Source organism: Azolla caroliniana, unplaced genomic scaffold, assembly GCF_043228905.1.
Source record: "Azolla caroliniana isolate FFs.n. ecotype wild unplaced genomic scaffold, voAzoCaro1.0.p SCAF_3, whole genome shotgun sequence".
Classification (NCBI taxonomy): domain Eukaryota; kingdom Viridiplantae; phylum Streptophyta; class Polypodiopsida; order Salviniales; family Salviniaceae; genus Azolla; species Azolla caroliniana.
In genome coordinates, this window is record NW_028230438.1 from 21,507,185 (window position 1) to 21,516,345 (window position 9,161).

At 50.9% G+C, this 9,161-nt stretch overlaps 4 non-coding genes across 4 annotated transcripts; 2 read left to right on the forward strand and 2 right to left on the reverse strand.

The window, feature by feature from the left end:
• Positions 1 to 314: 314 nt before the first annotated feature.
• Positions 315 to 386, reverse strand: TRNAT-UGU (transfer RNA threonine (anticodon UGU)). The gene has a single exon. It is a non-coding gene; the product is annotated as a tRNA-Thr (tRNA).
• Positions 387 to 779: 393 nt separating this feature from the next.
• On the reverse strand, positions 780 to 851 carry TRNAT-UGU (transfer RNA threonine (anticodon UGU)). Its single transcript has one exon. It is a non-coding gene; the product is annotated as a tRNA-Thr (tRNA).
• Positions 852 to 1,838: 987 nt separating this feature from the next.
• Positions 1,839 to 1,910, forward strand: TRNAT-UGU (transfer RNA threonine (anticodon UGU)). Its single transcript has one exon. It is a non-coding gene; the product is annotated as a tRNA-Thr (tRNA).
• Positions 1,911 to 2,177: 267 nt separating this feature from the next.
• Positions 2,178 to 2,251, forward strand: TRNAT-AGU (transfer RNA threonine (anticodon AGU)). The gene has a single exon. It is a non-coding gene; the product is annotated as a tRNA-Thr (tRNA).
• Positions 2,252 to 9,161: the final 6,910 nt, after the last annotated feature.

Here is a 9,161-nt window from a genome sequence, read left to right on the forward strand (position 1 = left end):
TCGATTTAATAGCTTATTTAGAAGGCTATATTTGTAAATAGCCTAAATGTGCCCATTGGGACTATATTTATAAATAGACCTGAAAGTTTTATTAGTATAAATACAACTAGGCTCTGTGCACTGTCATTGTCGATTCTTTGCACCCGAACATACGTACCAATCCCAACAATCGAGATGAAAACACATCACCTTTATAACTCAGTGGTAGAGCGTCAATCTTGTAAATTGAAGGTCTTGAGTTCAATCCTTCTACTAATGCTGCTTTTTAAAACACACAAAATGTCAACAAATACAAGGACACACTTGTTGACATATGCCCCCACTAAGGATTGAACTCAAGACCTTCAGTTTACAAGACTGACACTCTACCACTGAGCTATAGAGGCGATGCGCTTTCATAAATGTCTTTATCTATCGGTGAATTTATTTAAGATCCCACTTGTTGTTCATATTTTTCGTAGATGTATTTATCTATCTGTGAATTTATTTAAGATCCCACTTGTTGTTGATATTTTCTGACATCCAAAATCTATAATCTATTATTGTTTGCACACTTACATTTTTTATGACATATGCCCCCATGAAGGATTGAACTTAACATCCAACCAAAGATCTTACTTGTTGCTTATCAGTCAATGCATCAAGCGATAGAACACACTTTTGAACATATGTCCCCACAAATTGTAGAACATAACTTTCAACTAAAGATATTAGTCTCTTGTTTCTTTTTAAGACACTCAAATCTTGTCAAGAGATACACAAACACACTTGTTGACATATGCCCCCACTGAGGATTGAACTCAAGACCTTCAGTTTACAAGACTGACGCTCTACGATTGAGCTATAGAGGCGATGTGTTTTCATAGATGTCTTTATTTATCCGTGAATCTATTTAAGATCCCACTTGTTGTTGAGATTTTCTTACATCCAAACTCTATAATATATCATTGACCTTTGCAAGGTTGCTTACGTTCTTAATGACATATGCCCCCATGAAGGATTGAACTTATCATTCAACCAAAGATCTTACTTGTTGCTTATCAAGTAAAAGCGTAAAGGCATACAAGAACACATTTTTCCACATATGCCCCCACTAAGTAGCAATGGGCACGGTTTTGGCTCAAACCGAATTGAACCGTTAAGCCATGGTTTAACGCTCCCATTGCTACTTGAGTGTCTTAAAAAGAAACAGGTAAGATCTTTAGTTGAATGTTAAGTTCTACACATTGTGGGGGCATATGTTCAAAGGTGTGTTCTATCCCTTGACGCATTGACTGATAAGCAACAAGTAAGATCTTTGGTTGAATGTTAACTTCAATCCTTCATGGGGGCATATATCATCAAGAACGTAAGTGTGCAAACAATAATATATTATAGAGTTTGGATGTCAGAAAATATCAACAATAAGTGGGATCTTAAATAAATTCACAAATAGATAAAGTCATCTACACAAACGCATTGCCTCTATAACTCAATGGTTTGAGTTCAATCCTCAGTGGGAGCATATGTCAAACAAGTTTGTCCTTGTATATGTTGACATTTTGAGTGTTTTAAAATGCAACATTAGTTGAAGGTTAAGTTCTACCCTTAGTCATTGGGGGAATATGTCAAAAATCACGTGTTCTTGTATCCCTTGACGCTTTGACTTGATAAGCAACAAGTAGATCTTTGGTTGAATGTTGTGTTCAATCCTTCATGGGGGCATATGTCATCAAGAACGTACTAAGAAGCCTTGCAAACAATGATATATTATAGAGTTTGAATGTCAAAAAATCTTAACAACAAGTGGGATCGGAAATTAATTCATGGATCAATAAAGACATGTATTAAAACACATTGCCTCTATAGCTTAGTGGTAGAGCGTCAGTCTTGTAAACTGAAGGTCTTGAGTTCAATCCTCAGTGGGGGCATATGTCAACAAGTGTGTTTTGTATCTGTAGATATTTGAGTCTTAAAAAGAAATAGGTAAGATAGGTTTAGTGGGGGCATATGTTCTATCCCTTGACGCATTGATGATAAGCAACAAGTAAGATCTTTGGTTAAATGTTAAGTTCAATCCTTCATGGGGGCCTATGTCATCAGGTAATTGTGCAAACAATAATATGTTATAGATATCAACAACAAGTGGCATCTTAAATAAATTCACGGATAGATAAAGACATCTATAAAAATGCATCGCCTCTATAGCTCAATGGTAGAGCGTCAGTCAAGTGTAAATTGAAGGTCTTGAGTTCAATCCTCAGTGGGGGCATATGACAAGGACAAATGTGTCCTTGTATCTGTTGAAATTTTGAGTGTTTTAAAACACAACATTAGTTGAAGGTTAAGTTCTACCCTTAGTCACTGGGGGAATATGTCAAAAATCACGTGTTTTTGTATCCCTTGACACTTTGACTTGATAAGCAACAAGTAAGATCTTTGGTTGCATGTTGCGTTCAATCCTTCATGGGGGCATATGTCATCAAGAACGTACTAAGAAGCCTTGCAAACAATGATATATTATAGAGTTTGAATGTCAAAAAATCTCAACAACAAGTGGGATCTTAAATAAATTCATGAATAATTAAAGACATCTATGAAAACGCATTGCCTCTATAGCTTAGTGGTAGAGCGTTAGAGCATGAGTCTTGTAAACTAAAGGTCTTTAGTTCAATCCTCAGTGGGGCCATATGTCAACAAGTGTGTTCTTGCATCTGTTGACACTTTGAGTTTTTTAGAAAGCAACATGTAGGATCTTCAGTAGAAGGTTAGGGGGCATATGTTCAAAAGTGTGTTCTTGTATCCCTTGACGCTTTGCCTTGATAAGCAACAAGTAAGAGATTTGGTTGAATGTTGCGTTTAATCCTTAATGGGGGCATACGTCATCAAGAACGTTGTTGCAGATATCCGTTGTCGAGGTATTCCTCGCGGATGCGTGGAATGGGGCGGGACCTCGGGGGTCTTGTACCGAAGAGCAAGAGAGAAAGGAGAAGGGAGGGGACCCACTACGTGTGAGCGTAGATTCACAGGGACACGGTCCTTCGATACAAAGACGCGAGTGGGACACAGACACCGAGGGACACGAATGTATGTAAATATATATATATTAACAAACAACAACAAGAAGCACGAGGTCGGTTACAACCGAACAGGCCGGCGAACAGATGTCGATGCCTGTTCGTAAACGCACAGAAAGGAAAGAGTAGGTTGGGGGTGCTGCCGGAAGCACTCGGGCATTCCTCAGAGCAGCGCGAGCCTCCCGAAACCTGCACAGCAAGAAGCTACGGAGTTTGCGAGCCAGAGAGAGAGAGAAGCCTTCGCCCACAAACCGACAACACTTCGTCCTCGACTCTCCGCGATGGTCCCCTCCCCCCTTCTCGTCTCCCTCCTTTTATAGGCAAGGAAGGAGCCGTTTCCCATTAACTTCCTACCCACTGAATCTACCTACCTAGGATCTTCTATATACCTAATTCTCTCTTATGTACAACATAAGGCGTACGTGCATGAAGAGCCGGTTCCTACGCTCCGGTGCACCGATTCCGCTTGTGGACAGTTTTCTTCACAACATCCGCCCCCACCTAACCGCGCATCCACCGGCATGCGCCAAATTGAGTTGGGACGGAGAAAACCAGTCCAGCCTTCATTCCCCCGCCCGTCGGTTCTTCCTTGGTTTCGGATCGTTCGTCGTCGCGGTTCAGGTTTACCGGATCCGGCTCGTCGTCGTGACGCTTCTTGAACGCTTTGATCCGCTTCCCAGCTACCGGTATCGTCATTCTCATGCCGTCGAGTTCCGCCAGATGGTACGTCCCGTTGTCGTTGCCGCTTTGTACCACGTAAGGCCCGAACCACCTTCTTGCGAACTTTCGTGTCGCTCGGTGCTGATTGTTGAGGCTGCTGTCGTAGACTAGCACCCAGTCGCCTTCCTCGATCTTCTTCGGTCGAAGCCGGTACGTTCAGTCGAACCGGGCTTTGTTCCTCGTCCTTGCCACCCGAAGCTTTCCCGCAGCCTGCTCCACATCCTCTGGCCTTCGCTCGAGCTGTCATATGCGCGCCGTCAACAGTTCCTCCCGGCTCATCTCGTTTTTCCAGTCCACGGTTGCCCATGAGGAGATCGTACTTTCCATCGGCATGATCGGCTTCTGCCCAAACATGAGCTCTGCCGGCATGAATCCGGTTACCGAACTGTGCGTAGTTCGGTTAGCCCACAACACGTAAGGCAGCAGCCGCGGCCAGTTCCCGACTTGTCCTCCGCATGCCCAAACTAACGCCTTGACGATCGGTCCGTGCCCGCGCTCCACCTTCCCATTCGCCTCCGGATTGTACGCAGTGGTAAGCGAGAGCTTGATTCCTAGCCGGTCGAACAACTCCTCGGCCTCTTTGGCGTCCAACTCCCCGCGATCAGCCACGATCTTCCCGACGCACCCGTACCGGCATATCACGTCCTCGATCAGGAACCGACATACGGCCGCGGTTGTTTTGTTCTGAAGGGCTCGGCCTTCCACCTGGTTCGTCAGATCTTCCCGAGCCAGGACTAGATACCGCATCTGTCCTACTCCCATCGGCATCGTCACCAGATCTACCATCCATTTGAAGTGGATGGTCGGAGGGTACGTAGGGTGAAGCTCGTCCTGATGTCGGACTACGGAGTGCATCTGGCAGCTCTCGCAAGTTGTCACGAATCGATGCACGTCCCGGTACAGTCCCGGTCACCAGTACTTCCCCTTTATCTTCTCGAACGTGGCCCACGTTCCACGGTGTCCAGCCCAAGGGCTGTCGTGGTAGGCCGTCAGCAGCTCCTCCTGTTCTTCCTTCATCGCCACCACCCGGAGCGGGACGCCGTTCCTCTTCTTCGGGTGCTTCCATAAGTATCCGTCCCGGAGAAAGAATCGGTATGCTTTCTTCTGGATCCGGTTGGACTCGTCCCTCGTCCATGACGCATCCGGCGTCATGGTCTTTAAGAACCCTCCGATCTATAGCCACTCGCCGTCGTACTTGCTCTCGTCGAAGCCGTTAAGCGCCGGAGTGCTCGTCCCATTGGTCGTCACGTACGCTACCTCGAAGAAGTCCACGCCGAATTCTTCGTCCTCCGAAACCATGCCGCCCTCGTCATCAAACCTCGCCCTCGAAAGCATGTCGGCCATGGCGTTGTCCTTTCCGGAAATGTGTTGTATTTCCGGGTCCAGGGACTTGATGTACGCTATCCACCTGAGCATCGCCAGGTCCGGTGTCGCGCATCCGGAAACCATGCCGAGAATTGGCAGGCAATCCGTCTCGATAACCACTTCTGTCCCGATCAGGTAGTCTTTGTCGGCCTTTACTGCCGAAACGATACCCCAGAGTTCGCGCTTAACCTGGGCGTACCCTCGTTGTCGCTCACTGAGGACCTTCGCGCTGAATCGGATCGGGAACCGAATGCCGTCCTTGTCTTCTTGGTTGACGACCCATCCGATCCCGGTCGGGCTCGTATCCACCGTTATGTATACCGGGGTACCTTTCTCGTAGACAGCCTTCCGGAGCGCCGGTGCTACCGCAAGAGCTTCCTTCAGCTTCCGGACCGACTCTGTGTGCTCGTCTCGCCACTCGAATTTTTGCCCCTTCTTCAGCAACCCGTATAGCGGCTCCGCAACGTGGGCGTAATGCGGGATTCATATGTGGTAGAACGCGCACGCCCCTAGGAACCTCCGAACTTCCGTAACCGAGCTACAGTCGGTCTTCATCGTGGAGATGGCTTCTACCTTTGCCGGAGACGGCTTCCGGCCATATGGTCCACATAGGTGTCCGACCACCAGGATTTCTGACTGCCCGAAGGCCGATTTCTCCCCGGAGAAGGTGAGCCTCGCATCCTCTAGCCTTTGTAGCACCTTCTCGCAGTCGTCGATGTGTGCTGCCACGAATCGCCGGCATCCGTCCGGCCCGAGTGTCTCGTCCTTCTCTTCCACCGGGCACCCCTTGATCGGGATGTCGTCTAGAAACGGCATGGTGATGTCCGGGATGCAATCCCTCAGTACCTTGTTCATTGCATTCACCATGTGGGCCACCGAGTTAGTCCCTCCTTGTGGCAGGGTACACATTCGCACTAGGCCGAGGGGAGTTCGCATCGTCGTAATGTCTCTGATCTCCACGGCTAGCTGGAACTGGTCGTACCCCGAGTACAGATCACCGACCGAGTAAATCGACCTTCCGGCGAAGGCCTCCGCGAACTCGTCTATGGTCGGTCCGATTCCTGCGTTCCGAATGGTCACTCTGTTGACCGGCTGCAGGTCTTGAATGAAGCGCAATGTTCCATTTTTCTTTGGTACGGTAAACCATCGGTTCGAGTATGGGGCACTCGACGGTTTGAGAATGCCCATATCAACTTTCTGCCTCAATAGCTCCATCAACTTCGGGATGTGAGCTCTCAGCACCGGAATCGGCTTGAGATTCCAGGCACATGCGGTACCGTGAATATCACCATCGGCTCCACGATTGTCGGGTCTACGCACCCGATCTCTTCCGGCGAGAATGCGAAGGCTTTCCCGTGCCTTCTGAGCATTCTCCGAAACCGGTCTTCCTCCGCCGGCAGTAGGAACCCGCCCCCACCGATTTTGAGCTCCCGGAGCGTCCCGTCGGTGAAGGTGTGTCCTATGCAGACCGGATCTCGCAAACTAGGGTCCGACGCAACCCCTCTGATTCGGGACTTGCTGCCCTCCGGTAAGGGTGCCGCGACTGGCCTTACCTTCCGGTCCACAGTCTTGTACTTCGTGCTAACTCGGGCCGTCCGATCCGACCCGAGCCCCTGACTGAAGTTCGTGATGACTTCGTACATCTCTTCGGAACATACTAGTATCGTCCGGTCTTCGTTAAGGTCTTCTCCAGCTACCTTCCTCAGCATCCCCAAGGTGTCGTCGAAGGAGACCGCCTCCACGGCTCCGCTGATTTCCTCGTCCGGGCCGAGAACTCCGCACGCTCGAAGTCGCTCTTCCACCCTTGCCTTCTCTCGGCCAACGATGCCAACTATCATACACCCTCCGTCGTTGGAGAAGCAAAATTTTCTACCTATCGTACAAGGATTCTTCGGTTTCGGTTCTATCGTACAGCTGTGGGGTCTTTCTCGAGTGTCCGGACAGTCTCGGCCCCACGCCTTGGCAGCCCTCTCTAAAAATCCTCCCGGTTCTCGCCACCGAGGGACTCGCGGTTTCGCTCGTGGTTCGGCCGCACCGTGAGAAATTGGACTGAATGGCGCCCGTCCTGGCTTTTGACCCTCGCATAGGCCAAACCGTTGTCTAGTACTTTGGTCTCCATTCTCGCCGCCGTGATGTATGGTTCCCCTAATATGACCGGATGCGAGGACGTCTCCTGCACGAAGAAGTGTTGGTCAATCTCGACGTCGTCGATCTTGACTCACACATTTGGGCAGGCCCCGTGCAGTTCCTTGGTGGCGCGCGTCGCCGCCCGTATCTTCCACCCGTGCTTGGTGTTGATCGGCCATTTTCCCTTCTTATAGAAGTCCATGGACATCAGGTTTATTTCCGAACCGTGGTCCACCAGTGCCATCACCGGTTCCTGAACATCTTTGATCTTTACCGGGGTCTCCGTGGTCGCTCGGGCCCAGTGTGGCCTCGAATAGTGGCTCTCCGCCCACTCGTCTTCCAGCGACAAATCGTCGATGTGTGTCGTCCGCACCTCCACCGGTCTTTCCGGTTCTGTCTCCGTCGACAGCCTCTTCCGTTTCACTAAGTCTACAATGGAGTCGTGGAACTCTTTCTTGGCGATCCCTAGCACCTCCCGCAACGACAACTCCACTTTGTTGTCGAGGATCCGTTCTTCTAGGACCTTTCGTAGGTCTGTGGTTCTTTCTATTTCCGTCCCCTAGTCGATATCCGCCCTTCCTGGGGTTATCTTGCGAGCTGGACCCACCGGCATCGTTCCGTCGTTGCCCGAATCGGGTCTCGTACCGTTGCGAGGGCCCGGCCGCTCCGGCTTTCCCCACTCGTTTGTCTTCTACCAGAGCCTCGTAGTTCCGGCAGGCGACTTCTACGAAGCCCGTTTTCTCCTCGACCGGGTCGCTCCACCCGGTACTTCCCGGACCCGTCTCTCAGCGCGGTCTGCTTCATCTTTCCTCAACCGTGCGCTGGCGAGGCCTTCCAGCATTGCCGACCAGAATCCGTCTTTGCTCTCCTTTCGGGCCTCGCTGCCCCCGACCCGAATGCCGGCCGACGCCGAGTAGTGGATGGCCTCCACGTGTCGGGCCGCTGCCTCTTCCATCAGACTCTTCATACCTCCTCGCCCGTCGTTTTGGTTTAGGGCCCTCTTGGTGTCACCGGCGTGCACTCGGCCTTCCCACAGGTACACCACCCGGTTCCTCAACGCCTCTGCGAAATCGCCGCAGTCCTTCCGAATGTGGCCGACCTCGTCGCACCACATGCACCTGTTCCCTGCTGCCGGCCGTCAGTCACAAGCCGGTTCGTCGCCTTCCCTTCAAGTCTGGGCAATCTGGAGATCCTTTATCGCCCGCGTCAACTCCTCCAGCGCCGCTCCTCCAGACGAGCCATTGACCATGCCGGTTGAAGCTGAACCGGTTTCGAGCCATTCCCGGGCCTCTTCCCTTCGCCCTTGCGGTGCCGGTTCAAGCCTCCTTGCTGTGACAGAGCCTACATCGGCCGCCCCGTCATCAGCCCATTCTCGTCGTTTGTCGAAACGGCCACAAACTCTCTTAACCGCAGCCCAGTCGGTCGTCAGCCCGTCTTCGGTTTCCAGCAAGGAGCTGACCTGATCCCGGTCCCGCTCATTCACCGACTTCACGAGCAGTAGGACCCGGCTCGTATCCAGAATGGTTCGGTCAAGCGCCGAAAGGCGCGCAAAGCGTTCTTCAAACTCCCGGAGGAGTGCCGACGCATTTCTTCCCTTGCCGGGGGACTCCACCCACTCCATGAAGTCCCGTTTCGAAAGCTGGCGCGTGTCGTCCAACCCGTATTTTTCTAGGAGTCGACCTTCAAACTCCTCCCAGGTACGGCTCTCCGCCCGCACCTCGAGCACCTCTGCATGGATGCTCGGCATCGCCACTCGAGGGAACCCGGCAAGACGCCTCTCTTCCGGAATGTCCTACATCAGCATTTCTGCCCCGTAGGACGCCAAATACTTCGTGGCATCCTTTCCGCTGAACCGGCCGATTGTACCGACGACCGCCTCAATGGCTCTGTCGA